Genomic DNA, 13565 nt, shown 5'->3' with positions numbered 1-13565 from the left:
TAGCCTCTACCTTCCTTCCACTAAGCATGGCCCTGGTCCACCTACATATAGTGGTCCCTAGGTCATGCACCTCTGCTGCCCTTACCATGAAATCGAAGGTTGTGTTACTGTAGGTCCCCTTGATATCCAGGAAGATGGAAAGGGCTATTTCTTGGAAGTGAAGTGCTTTCTCCACCCCCCCGAGTTGATGGAGAGCTGTCTCATTGGTTTGAATGTAAAGGTGCCCTAGTTAGGCTCCTGTCCCCAATGTATACATTAACCAATTTTTCCAATGTTTTGAGAATGAAGGTGGACAGACTGATTGGTCTCATATCCTTGGCCTTGGTATGATCAATTCTCCATGGCTGTGGAATGAAGACTACCTTCATTGCCCTCCAAGCATTGGAAATGATTCCTACTGCTAGGCTAGTCCTGAATAACCTGCATAGGACTCCTTAAGAGATTCTCTCCTGCCTTTTGCAGGAGAGCTGGAAAGATTCCATCGGGGCCAGGTGACTTGAATGGTTGGAATGTTCCCATTGCCCATTGGATTTTGTTGAAGTCCATACACTCCTTGGTCAATTCCTAGTACTCTCTTCAAGTGCCTGAGAACCATTGTGTCTCCGGGATCACATTCTGGTCAGTGTTGTCCGGTAGACCATATTGAGGAAAGTAAGTTTTGAGGAGCAGTTGCACTAGCTCATGTGCAGTCTTTGTATATTCCCCATCCTCCTTCCTCAATGTACCTCCTGGGTTGGCTGGTACTCTAGTGAGGATTCTGTGAAGTTTGGCTTGAGAAGTCATGCTCTCTACTTCCTCACAGAATGCCATCCAGGATGCCTTCTTTGCTGGTCTGACTGCAAGGTTGTAGCTGACAAGATCCTCACGATATTTTGTCCATTGTCCTTTACATCTTGCAAGGTTAAACAGTCTTTGTATCTGTTTTCTTTGCGTTTCCAAGTTGTTATTCCACCAAGGCAAACTCCTATTTGTGCACTTCTTGGTGATTGTGCAGTTGGTGATATGAGGTCATGATGGCAGAGGTAACAGCTCTTGCTACTTCCTGAACTCTAATGGATTCCTCACCGAGGTTTTAATTTCCGATAATCCTAAGTCAAGGTCCCTCCTATATGTCTCCCAATCTGTTTTCCTGGGATTCCTATAGGTCATCATCTGTCTGATTCCCATTTCAACCTTGAATTTAATGTACATTTGGCTTGATGAGGATAGCTCTAATACCACATGCAATTGTTTAACATACATACCCATCATCATTGAACCAAAAGTTATGTCAGTTACTTCTTCCCTAATGTAGGTTCATTGGCCTTATTCAGGACCTCAATGTTGTCAGCTAAAAGAAATTCAAGAAGGTACTGTTAGTGCCCTTGCTGCTCCACACTAGGTGTGGCCATTTGCATCACATCCCACCAACAGTTTCTTAAATTTCTAGCATAAATCAGCTTACCTCAAGTGCCGCCGAGGCCTGATACATCCCCTTTATATAAATAGGGTTCTTATATCAGGGCCACGTCTACTTCCTGCCTCCCCAGGCAGCAGCTCAGGGCAGCAGAGGCCTCTTTACTGTGCTGCAGATTAATCTGCAGCACCTCCAGCCTCCATTTTCCTGCCATCATTGCCTTTGAGATCTTTGGTAACCCTGACGGTGACCTGCGAGAACCCTAAAAACAATTTCAGGTTTTGCTCTCGCATTGCCTTCAGGGACTTTTCTACAACGTCCACCCTGTTTGATCACTCTCCAGTCTTCTGTCGAGACTTTTGAGTTCTGGGCCCCAATTTTCTTGAACAGAGTCTTAGGAGAGACATCCTTAAGGATATGTGGTACCCATATTGATACCTTTGCAGTCTTAAGAAGCTCCTCTGCCGTCTTGACCAGCAGCTTTGCATCTTCCCACAGGTATATCATGGGCACCTTGTCCTTAAGCCATACCACCATGTGCACCCCCCTCACTGACAAAAATGAGGTCGCCACAATCTAGATAGACCCTTCTGGAGTTGGGTCCTGGACCAGCATCCACCCCCAGTCTTTTCAAAGAGTGCCATGTGTACAAGTTCCTCCTGCTGCCAGGTCATGGCTAGCAGTGGATAGCCTTCCTGGATAACTGCCATCTTAAAAACCAAGATTTCTCTCTTATCCTCTTGCTGTCTGTCTTCGACATTGTGGGGGGCAGCGTATCCCCTTCAACCTGAAGCAGTTTTTTCTTGGGGGGCTTAGGTTCAAGTCCCTTTAATTCCCTTCACTTGTCTTTATGAAGCCATTCTTTCCCTTACCTTTTTCTCTGTTCACTGAGTTGTTTTCTACTCTGGCCCTCAGACAAGGCTTTGGTCTTGATCTGGTACAGCTTCTCGGTTACAGTTATCATTCTGGCTCAGGACTAGATTCTGATTCAGTAGTGGGAATGCCTTCCATCGATCCTGATCCCAATGTTTGGGTGTCTGAGGTCTCAGTTTCCCCCTCAGTTTGTTTTATTTTCCTTAGTTGTGTCCATATTGGTCCCACGAGATTTGGGTATCTACACAGACCACACCACAAATACCCTGCGCGGTGTAAGGATACTAAGTCAAGGAGGTCACCTGGTATCCCTGAGGTTCTGTTTGCGACACATCTTCCCATGTACCATACACCCCTCAGCACAGATCGCATCACATCTTGGGTTAGGAAAGGATTTTGGGTAAGATCTAAGAGTGGACAGAAAAGAAGGGACGTTGTGGGACACTCATAGTCTGATCCATCACCTGGGGCCTTTCTGGCAGTAGATCCTCTACAATTGGCATAGCCCTCAGCTTCATGGGGATACACAAGCCTATCCACCCGAACGGACAGTAATTCGCCAGGGTGGTGACCCACAGAGAGGATGAGATTTTATAACATGATTCTCCAAGTTTGTGTGTATGTCACTTACTTGGTGTACAAAATGTAGTAAGAAGACTTTCCCTCTGTTTTACTCATCAGGTTAATCATATTGCATGATAGCAAACATTTACTCTCCCATCAACTGTGTTTGTTGCTGCAAATGAGACATTACCGGCAGGAGAGATAATTCTGAATGGTGCAGAACTAACTACATCTTCTTTTCTTTTGGTATGTACCTCTCACTTTTGTATGGTTTAATAATTTGATTCTCCTAGTTTGTGTGTACATCACATATTGGGGGTGCAAAATGTAGTAACTGTGACTTCCTTCTGTTGCTCTCAGCAGGTTAATGACATTGCACGTTGTGAGCATTTATTCTCTCACTGAGTGTGTTTGATGCTACAAATGACACATTACCTTCATCAGAGATACTTAAGTGCAGAAGTAACTATATCCTGTTGCTTTAGCTATGTACCTCCGACTTTTTTATAGTTTCATAATTGGATTCTCCTTGCTTAATGTGTATACCACCTATCTGGTGTTCAAAATGTAGTAAAAGGACCTCCCGTCTCTTATTCTCAGCAGGTTCATCAGATTGCATGGTTGCAAATATTTACTGTCCCTTCAACTGTGGTTGTTCCTGCAAATGGTGCGTTACCTGCAGCAGAGATATTTATGAGCGGTGCAGAGCTAACTATATCATCTTTCTTTTGGTATGTACCCCCCACTTTTTTATAGTTTAATAATTTTATTTGCTTGAGATTGTCTGTATGTCACCTACTTGGGATCAAATTGTAGTAGCAGGACCTTCCTTCTGTTGTTCTCAGCATTTCAACAGATTGCATGGTTACAAACATTTACTCTTCCTTCGACAGTTTCTATTGCTGCAAATAAGACATTAAGTGCAGCACAGATAATTATGAGTGGTGCAAAACTGACTACATCTTCTTTCTTTTGGTATGTACCTGCGACTTTTTCATAATTTGATATTTTACTGTCTGAGTTTGTGTGTACATCACCTATTTGGTGTATGAAATGTAGTAACGGGACTTCCTTCTGTTGTTCTCAGCAGGTTCTTCAGACAGTATTGGTGCCCCAATTTTCTCTCCCATAATATGTGTTTGTTGCTGTAAATGAGACATAACCAGCAGAAGAGTTAATTTTGGGTAGTACAGAACTATCTACATCTTCTCTTCTTTTAGTATGTACCCCTCACTTTTGTATTGTTTTATAATTTGATTCTCTGTGTTTTGGTTATGTCACCTACTTTTGTTGTGAAATGTAGTAACATTACCTGCTCTCTGTTGTTCTCAGCAGGTTCATCAGATTGCATGATTGGTAACATTTGCTCTCCTATCGACTGTGTTTGTTGTTGCAAATGAGACATTACCTGCAGGAGAGATATTTATGAGCAGTGCAGAGCCAACTACATCTTTTTTCTTTTGGTATGCACCTCTCCCTTTTTTATAGTTGAATAAATATAAAAAATTGACCATACATGCCTATTTGGCATCAAAATGTAGTAACAAGACCTTCCTTCTGTTGTTCTCGCATTTTCAACAGATTGCATGGTTGCAAACATTTACTCTTCTTTGGACTGTGTCTGTTGTTGCAAATGAGACATTACATGCAGAAGAGATTATTATGCTTGCTGCAGAACTAACTACATCTTCTTTCTTTTGGTATGTACTCTCACTTTTTTATAGTTTGAAAATATGATTCTCTTATTGTGTGTATAAGTCTTATATTTTGGGTACGAATTGTAGAAAAGGAACTTACCTCTATTGTAAGCAGCAGGTTTATCAGTCTGCGTGGTTGCTGTGGTATCGATAGCATCGATGCCACGGTGTATTAAAGTTATTAGGTTGGCACTAGGACAGACACCGACGACAGCGCACTCTAACCGGGGCGAGAGAGCTCTACGAGCTCCGCTCCAGAATCTCCCCATTTGATCAAGAGCAGACAGCCGGGATACTTCACACCTCATTGCCAAGTTATGTAATATGTTTGCATATTTTTATACACTAGTAAAGGTGCTTTAACTGTGTTTGCAGTACTGACGCATTTTACCTCTTCCTGCTCCTACCCACGCGCCGCCTTCCAGGCGGGATACAAAAGTTGCAAACATTTTTGTTCCATTGACTGTGTTTGTTGCTGCAGATGAGGCATTACCTGCAGCAGACAATAATGAGCAGTGCACAACTAACTGCATCATCTTTGTTTTGGTATGTTCAGTCATGCTCAAAAGTGTCCGAACGACCTGAATTGCATTTCGCCTGATTTGCATGCAACCGGCATAATGCGGCTGTCTAGCAGGTCCTCTAATCGCTCCTTCAAATGGTTCAAATGGCTCTGAGCACTATGGGACTCAACTGCTGAGGTCATTAGTCCCCTAGAACTTAGAACTAGTTAATCCTAACTAACCTAAGGACATCACAAACATCCATACCCGAGGCAGGATTCGAACCTGCGACTGTAGCGGTCTTGCGGTTCCAGACTGCAGCGCCTTTAACCGCACGGCCACTTCGGCCGGCTTAATCGCTCCTTGGTACAGTTGTTTGACTATTGAAAATGGTTCCAACATGTCACCACTAGAAAACACTGCTCTGTCTCGCAATAACTTACGATGTAAATTAATACCACGATACTGCAAATACGGTTGTTTATCCGTATTTGCAGTATCGTGGTATTAATTTACATCATAAGTTATTGCGAGACAGAGCAGTGTTTTCTATTGGTGACATGTTGGAACCATTTTCAATAGTCAAACAACTGTACCAAGGAGCGATTAAGCCGGCCGAAGTGGCCGTGCGGTTTACGAGACAACCGTAAACAATGCAGGAATAGAACTAAAGTACAGGTTTGATGGAGGATTATTCAACTATTCCCTCTCCATTCAAAAAGGTTCACCAGTACCACTCGTGTGACAGAGCTGCAGTATGCTGATGACAATGCCTCTCCAGCTCATTCACCTGCAGAGTTGCAGCTGTCAGTTGATTCCTTCAGCAGGGCGTACGAACGATTTGGTCTCTCCATCAATATTCCAAAGACAAAGGTGATGGCGCAGCCAACTCCTGGCTCCTCCATTCCTGACTTCAGCATATCCATCTATGATGCACCCTTGGAGCAAGTGGACCATTTCCTCTACCTGGGAAGCATACTGTCATCCAACTGCTCATCTGGAAAAGATGTGGAGAATAGATTACGTGCTGCACATGTAGCATTTGGTCGTCTTACAAAGTGTGTCTTCCTGAATAAAGACCTAACACTGTACACCAAACTGATGCTGTACAAAGCTGTAGTCATTTCCACCCTGCTATATGGTTGCGAAACCTGGACGTTATATCGCTGCGATCTGAAGAAACTAGAACGCTTCAACCAACAGAAGCTAAGATATATCATGAACCTGAAATGGGATGACTTCATATCCAACACGGCTGTTCTAGAGAAAGCAAAAATGCATAGCATGGAAGCTCTTATCATTGGGCATCAACTCAGATGGGTCGGACATGTCCAGCGGATGAAAAATGACAGACTTCCACGCCAAATGCTGTACAGCGAAGTGAGCACAGGTAAAAGGCCACGAGGTGCCCCTCTCAAACGTTATAAGGATCAGTACAAGAAAAATCTGAAAAACTTGAACATCGATCCGAGTAACTGGTCCACAATAGCAGAAGACCGAAGTCGCTGGCGCTCAGTTACCTCTTCAAAACTTTGAGCTGGAACGTCGAAGAATGGAGAATGACAAACGCCAGAGACGTAAACTCCTCCAGGCTCAGCCACGTCCTCCACCTTCCATCAGCTGTAATGTCTGTGGCCGCCTGTTCCACGCTAGGATTGGATTGCTAAGCCATCAACGACACTTCCACGCCTGAACCGTGACAAAGGAAATCTCAGGAGAGAAATGAAAACTCGGATACGAGTATCAGCCGACGACGACGACAACGACTGCAAATATCAGGGAATACCTTATCACAGATAAGACTGTCCTTAAGGCTTGTAAGCTCACATTTATTACAATAAATGACATACCTGAAATGTTACCACTCTCATTATTACGTCAAATAGGTAATACACGTGATAAGTTGGTCGTGTTCATGATTTCCTCTGCAAAGTAACATACCGTACATATTATTTAGCACAAAATGACATTAAAAATTTAAGTTATTCACGAGCAGCTAGTTGAGAATATGTATGAACTTCAAATGACACGACGAACCGTCTCGTTCTGCATATGGATTCAAACCCAGGTCAGACACACTAAGCAAAGATTTCATGACTGACGCAAACTAACAGTCATTCCTGATTATGCATACAGGGAGTGATATACCTCGATTTTAGACAGTATCAGTTAGCAAATATCAACTTTAAATTACATAACACAAACATTTTTAACGGACGCGAATTCCTCCCCAGCATCTCTTGTCCCTGTTAACGAACTACGAGAGATGTTAAATATTGCTTTCTCACAAGTAACTTACCTGAAATGCCGTGAGGTAAAGCTTTGTGTTGGACAGGGATTCGAACCCAGAACCTAATCGGATTGATATCGAAGCACAACCAACTGTGACATATCGGATTTCCTTGCCAGTAGCTAGATGTTTCAACTGAAATGACGTGACGAAACATAATTTTTTTCTTCCCAGGACTCCAGCACGGCACCTATCGGTGTTATATTCTAGAGGAAACGAACGTTAAATATGGGTTTGTTGCACCAGCAGCGACATGTGGTCTCGCAAATTAGAGGTGGCAAAAAATAACGTAACTGATAGAAATAACCGGTTACTGAGAAGTAACGGTTACTGCGATAACCGTTCCTCTGATTCTGGCAGTTATTTCAATAACTGTTTAGTGTCAACAGTGCCTCGCGCTATCTGTTGACCGAAGATCGTACTGCGCATTTGGAAGGCGTTCTGTAGACCATGGGAATAACTGTGAGACTGGGCGCCATCTGTTGATAAGAACTGTGTACTATTTCGTGGGCCTTCGTTACTTTTAGCATAAACAATTAAATAAAGTTAATGTCCAAGCCGTGGCTGATAGGAGCTGCAGTACAGGCATTAACAAGTACGGTCGTTCCCTTAAGCCACCGCCTTACGTGTTAATTTAGCTTGGACGGGTAGTACAAGGAAAGTTACTTAGGAATTCGAGCGACTATGGAAATAACTGTCAGAGACCGGTATTCTCCTCTGGCAGTTATCGTTATTTGCTCGTAGTTCTAGTTCTCTGGTAGTTATCGGGCTACCACCACAGATAACCTGGAAGCTGGTAACGGAATAACTGTGTGTGTAGACGTTCCTGACTCGGTGACTCCAGTTAAAGGTCGTAGTTCCAGGTGATATTTCCAGAGAGGATAGTAACTGGAGCAAACAAATATTTTCGTACTGCTACGGAAATAGCCGCTGGCCATCGCTAATGACAAATATGTCAGAAAGTATAACATAATACAGTGGAATATAATAATTATTATCCTCATCATTTGTCAGGAGATTGTCAAAATATGTGAATATATCACAGTAACTGCTAATATTTACAGAATTGGTACACTGACAGAATAAAACACAGTTACGTACTTTTAATAAATTTATCGTACACAGAATACCCGATCTTGACTGTTGCAACCAAGTGCTGTCAAAACTGAAATATAGCAGAATTTTTACCTAAGCTGGTCCATCAGTCTCTGTTACGATATTCATCTACAGAGTAGAAGGAGGGGTCAATGGAAGCGTCTGATTCCACCCGTCTGCTTCGACGTAAAGGTGTGGTGTGTGAATATCATTACGGCACGGTGTTTATGAGTTGGTTTTTGTGTGTCTGTGTGTGTGTGTGTGGGGGGGGGGGGGGGGGGGGGCTGTCGATCTAGGTTGCAGTGCCGGAATTTGCTGGTGGTAATTAATATTTTTTTTTTTTCTAGCTGTGATGTTTTGTGTATTTATGAAGTATTGAATGTGATTTAATTTATGTAGGGATGATTGATTTGTGGACTTTTGGGATTGTGGTTTTATTTTTCGCAGTTATAGGTGTTGGTTTTTTGGCATCAGTAGCTGTGGTGGACCTATATAGGTCACCGGAAATGACCGATTCCCATTTTCATAGTTGTGTGTGTTGATGTTTTAGTATCATCATCTGAGGTTGACCTATGTAGGTCAAGGGAAATGTCTGATTCCAATTTTCGTACTTTTAGTTGTAGGTATTGGTGTTTTGGTATGGTCACCTATAGTTGACCTATATTGTTCAAGGGAAGTGTCCGATTCCTGCAGATTTTTGTTGGTGTAGCAGAATGCTGTATTTTTTTTTCTTTTTGTTCTTCATTTTGTGTTTTGGGATCATGGTGTGTTTTTTTTACTAGCTTGTCCTCACCCTAAAACCCCCAAGTTCCCGCAGTTGTCCCATTGGTTTGATTGTATTTTTGGTGGGAAATGTTATTGTATTATTTATACGTATCTCCGTGTTTGTTGGTATGTGTATGTAGTGACGTCATAGACACACTTAAAATAGCCATTTCCGGCATATTGATGACGGGTGGAATCAGACACTTCTGTATCAAATAGTCTTTCAAACACACTGTAAACCGTGCCTTATCTGAAACCAAGTTTTTAATGGTTGCTGACTTGCTGGCAGTTTATTGAAGATGCATGTTCCTGAATATTGGACCCCTTTTGGACCAAGGTAACTAATTTTAGGTCTTTATGTAGATTGCTGTTCCCATTTCTAGTACTGATATTATGTATTAAGCTATTGGTTGGAAATACTTGAAACAAATTTCATAAAGGAATAAATATACTAGGAAGCAGTGGTTAGAATACAAAGTTCCTTGAACAGGTTCCTACATGATGTTCTTGAATTGATACCACAAACGATTTTTACTACACGCTTTTACATGCGAAAAACTTTTGCTACGTTTGATAAGTTACCACAGAATATGCTCCCTTATGAAATAATAGAATGAAAACATGTGTTATGCCCTTCCCAACTGAATTTATTATCGAGTTCTAGTCCCAGAAATGTAACACTGTCAACCTTTTCGATCTGCATGTCTTCATATGTTATAAACATGCTGTCGCTGGAGAAATCGAGCAGTTTGCAAATCTGACATAAAACTTGGATTAGCGTACTCACACTTTCCCCAATAGGACTAGCTTTTACAGCACAGGAGTAAACGAATCTGTCACATTACGTATATTTTTTGTTGTATTATAAGGCTGTACACTTTATCCTATTATGTGAGCAGCACAAGAAATTAAGCTTCGAATTTAACCTACAGTACTCAGTTTACATACTACTTCATACTTAAAAACGCACGTTGTTAACATTTTACTTAAACAGTGCTTTGGCGAAGTTCCGCGTACTTTCTGTCGCAGCTGCGAAGATAATATTTCTAATAGCGACCGATAACCTACAAACATATAATATGAAACACTAATAATCGTTCTAACATCAACTAAAATGTACCCGGAGTTAATAAGCTAAGGTTATGACACGATTCATACGACATTCCTGCTATTTCACACTACTCGCAGTTATACTGATAACTAAACTGATGGATTCCAACTATGTCGTTATTTAACTGTCGGAGTTATCGGTATTCGCTAGCGAAAAATAACTTGGCAGTTATTAATAACCGTTAACAATAACGGTTACTCCAGAATAACCGTTTGGCCCACCTCTATCGCAAATAGTTCCGTGTCCCACTGGAAGTCAAAAACGTCAGATATCGTTAGTGTTGACAACAAATGAAAAAACATTAAAAATTATAATTATTACCCGCCAGCAGATAGGTGTTCTAATGCTAGAGCTTGATAATACATAATGAAATCTTTAGTGCTGGGCCAGGATTCGAACTCATTCACACGTAATATGTGGAGATGTTGAGGAATCTGCAGTTTTGAATAAACAACAAATTGTAGCCGAGCTGTATTGCCACGAAGGGATCAAATTCCGCGTTAAGGGCAGTCTGAGTTGCATTCTCAGTTCAGAACCAATTTTATCGACATACAGAGGCTCAGGTAAAAGATGGAATAAGTGTCGTGTGACCCCACATAGCGTGTGTTTCGTCACTAGAATAAATAACTAGTTTAAGAAAGGTTACTGGTGATAGAGTTTCTACATGTCGCCACTCCAGACTTTATTGTGGTTCAATCTAATGTCTACTTGGCAGAGAAGGAATATCATCTTTAATGTGAGTTTCAGACCACACTGCCATTATATGTATCTTCTTCACTTGGTGTAGTCAGAAGAGATTGGAATCTTTCTCTCCCTATCTAAAACCATTGACAGAAATTGGAATTGAACCCAGACCATAGGTATAGGAACCTAGCATCAGTCCAACAGACCACCAAATCCTCTTTTCTGTGACACTGGACTCGCATTCGGGAGGACGACGGTTCAATCCCGCGTCCGGCAATCCTGATTTAGGTTTTCCGTGATTTCCTAAATCAATCCAGGCTAATGCCGGGATGGTTCCTCTGAAAGGGCACGGCCGACTTCCTTCCCCATCCTTCCCTAATCCGATGAGACCGATGACCACGTTGTCTGGTCTCCTTCCCCAAACCAACCAACCAACCTCGTTTCTGTTACTCATTTTTCAATTATAACGCCGTTGCGCCACACTGGATGAGAATTCTGACACGCAGGCTCCCTGTAGTAAATTGCAGCATGTTCAGTAAATTCATTTACTTGGTTGACCGAATCACCATGAACTAGCTGCATACATTCGACTCTATTTTGTAATCACCGAAATAAAATCACGTAACTGCCATCTACACAGAACTGCCAATACTGTAGGATGCAGAAAGTTAAATAGGAAGTGTTCCTTTCCACTTGAGCTATTCTATTGCGCTATCTGTTTGTACAAAACGTCGTGGAGCGCTAAAGAAAAGCTGTAACTGTTTCTCTCATTGTCAGAAGTCTAGACCCGACCATTTGCATTATCTCGCAGCGCTGTGGTATGCAGAAGTTCTGAAGGAATTGTTATTCAGCTCTGGAGCTGTTGGACCCATGTGTCAGCTAGTAGCGTAATTGTAAGTGTCCTGCACCATAAATAAGATGTCGCGAGTTCGAATACGTTTACTACTAAACTTTTTTTTAAACGCAATTCTGCTGAAGTTACCAATCTAATGGAACGTTGAACTTAAGTCCCTTCACTTCTCAACCCAAATTAGTCGCGTGTGGAAAAAGGGCTAACTTCTGTAACATTTTGTTCTTTTGAGGTTTAATAGACAGCCAGGCAGCAGATGCATCTCGATGCTTTTGTATTATGTATGTGGAGAGCGCATCGTGCCCAAATACGTCAGAAAAGTTTTTCTACAATAACTGTCGTGTGGTAGTGGCATTTTATTCTTCTTCAAACACTGTTTGACAGCTTTAACTCAGAACAAGTTTTCTACGTGCATGTAGTCAATAAACTGCATGTGCAGCGTCAGACTGTTATAGATAACATCAGAGAATTCGCATATATCGTTGATGATTATTTTCGCTCTCGTGTTTACTATTGTTTCAATAACACTAAAGGAAACTTTACGAAAACTGTGCACTGTATTATAAGAAATGAAATAAAACTACCCACGATAACCTTACGACGAAAGTCTGTTTTAATAAAACTGAGTATCTGTACACAAGCATGCCTCTACCAACACGAATTAGTAAAACACTTCTCACTTAGAGTTTGATTGGGTCTGTGTTTAATTGGTATGCTGTGTCATAATCAAGGGGTATGCAAATGTGGCATGTCTTAAATATAGTTATGTATTTCTATACCCAAAATTTACTTGTCAGCAGCGGAAAGAAGCGTTACCTGTTGTGCAGCATTGTAAGTTTTTCACCATTGCACTATGAGCCGAAAGTATTTTCTTGTGATTTCCTTATTGATGTTTGATCTGACTGCTTGTAGCTCTTTCACAGAAGGGGTAAAAACGTTGAAGTCAGTGAGACTGGAACTGTGAACCATAATAGACGCTTTTTACAAGTCAGCATGTTACTACAGAGCTGGCGAACAGGTATGTGCGTGTGAGCTTCCTCTTACGAGGCCAATAGTGACTAGAACTCATAAACCGCTATTTAAAGGACGAGATTAGTTGCGATTTACACCTGCAACGACTTTCCTGGGCTGAAAACCGTAAGTTTACAATCTTTTGTTACACCTCAAGCGATAATAACTGAGATTATTCAATGGAAATGACAGGTAAAATAAAGTGAACTTTGAGGCTCACACAAGGAAGTAACTCGTTGATCACAGAGTTGCCAAACATACGTTGCCTTGTTGACAAATCTCAGTTACAGTACCAGCAGGAAGAAGACGAACCGATGTGATCCTACAGCGGGATGGGAAGTGACCATAGCTGGTGTCTCCAAGTCGCAGCTGCTACGGCTTGGAATACGTAATGCGACTGATTCGCATTTCTGTAACTAGGTATAGTGACAGGAGCGTAGTTACTAAAAATACTCAGAATTGGCTGCAAACTAAGTATCATAAATCAGTAACTCTCATAGTTGTTTTTATATTTCTTTCGCAAGTGTACTCAAAACTAAGAAACTCATTCACAGACGCTTTCGTGCCTCGCCGATAGTCCAGCACAACAAACAAATAAAAAAAATATGTGTGTGTGTAAAAAATTGTTGTAAAGAAATTGAATCATCATATGTAAAAAAATCTTTCATTTAAAATGACACGTTCCACATCATTACGAAACGTCGTATTCATGATCTATGGAACAAG

At 41.6% G+C, this 13565-nt stretch overlaps 1 long non-coding RNA gene across 1 annotated transcript; it reads left to right on the top strand.

Annotated features, from left to right (window-relative positions):
* The first annotated feature begins 3680 nt into the window (after positions 1-3680).
* On the top strand, positions 3681-4518 carry LOC124607327. The gene is made up of 4 exons (XR_006978804.1): positions 3681-3808; positions 3924-4052; positions 4166-4296; positions 4415-4518. It is a non-coding gene; the product is annotated as an uncharacterized LOC124607327 (long non-coding RNA).
* Positions 4519-13565: the final 9047 nt, after the last annotated feature.

The sequence above is a fragment of the Schistocerca americana genome, chromosome 3 (assembly GCF_021461395.2).
Source record: "Schistocerca americana isolate TAMUIC-IGC-003095 chromosome 3, iqSchAmer2.1, whole genome shotgun sequence".
NCBI classification, from domain to species: domain Eukaryota; kingdom Metazoa; phylum Arthropoda; class Insecta; order Orthoptera; family Acrididae; genus Schistocerca; species Schistocerca americana.
The sequence above is the reverse complement of the archived record's forward strand: the minus strand, read 5'-3'. Positions and strand labels throughout refer to the sequence as shown.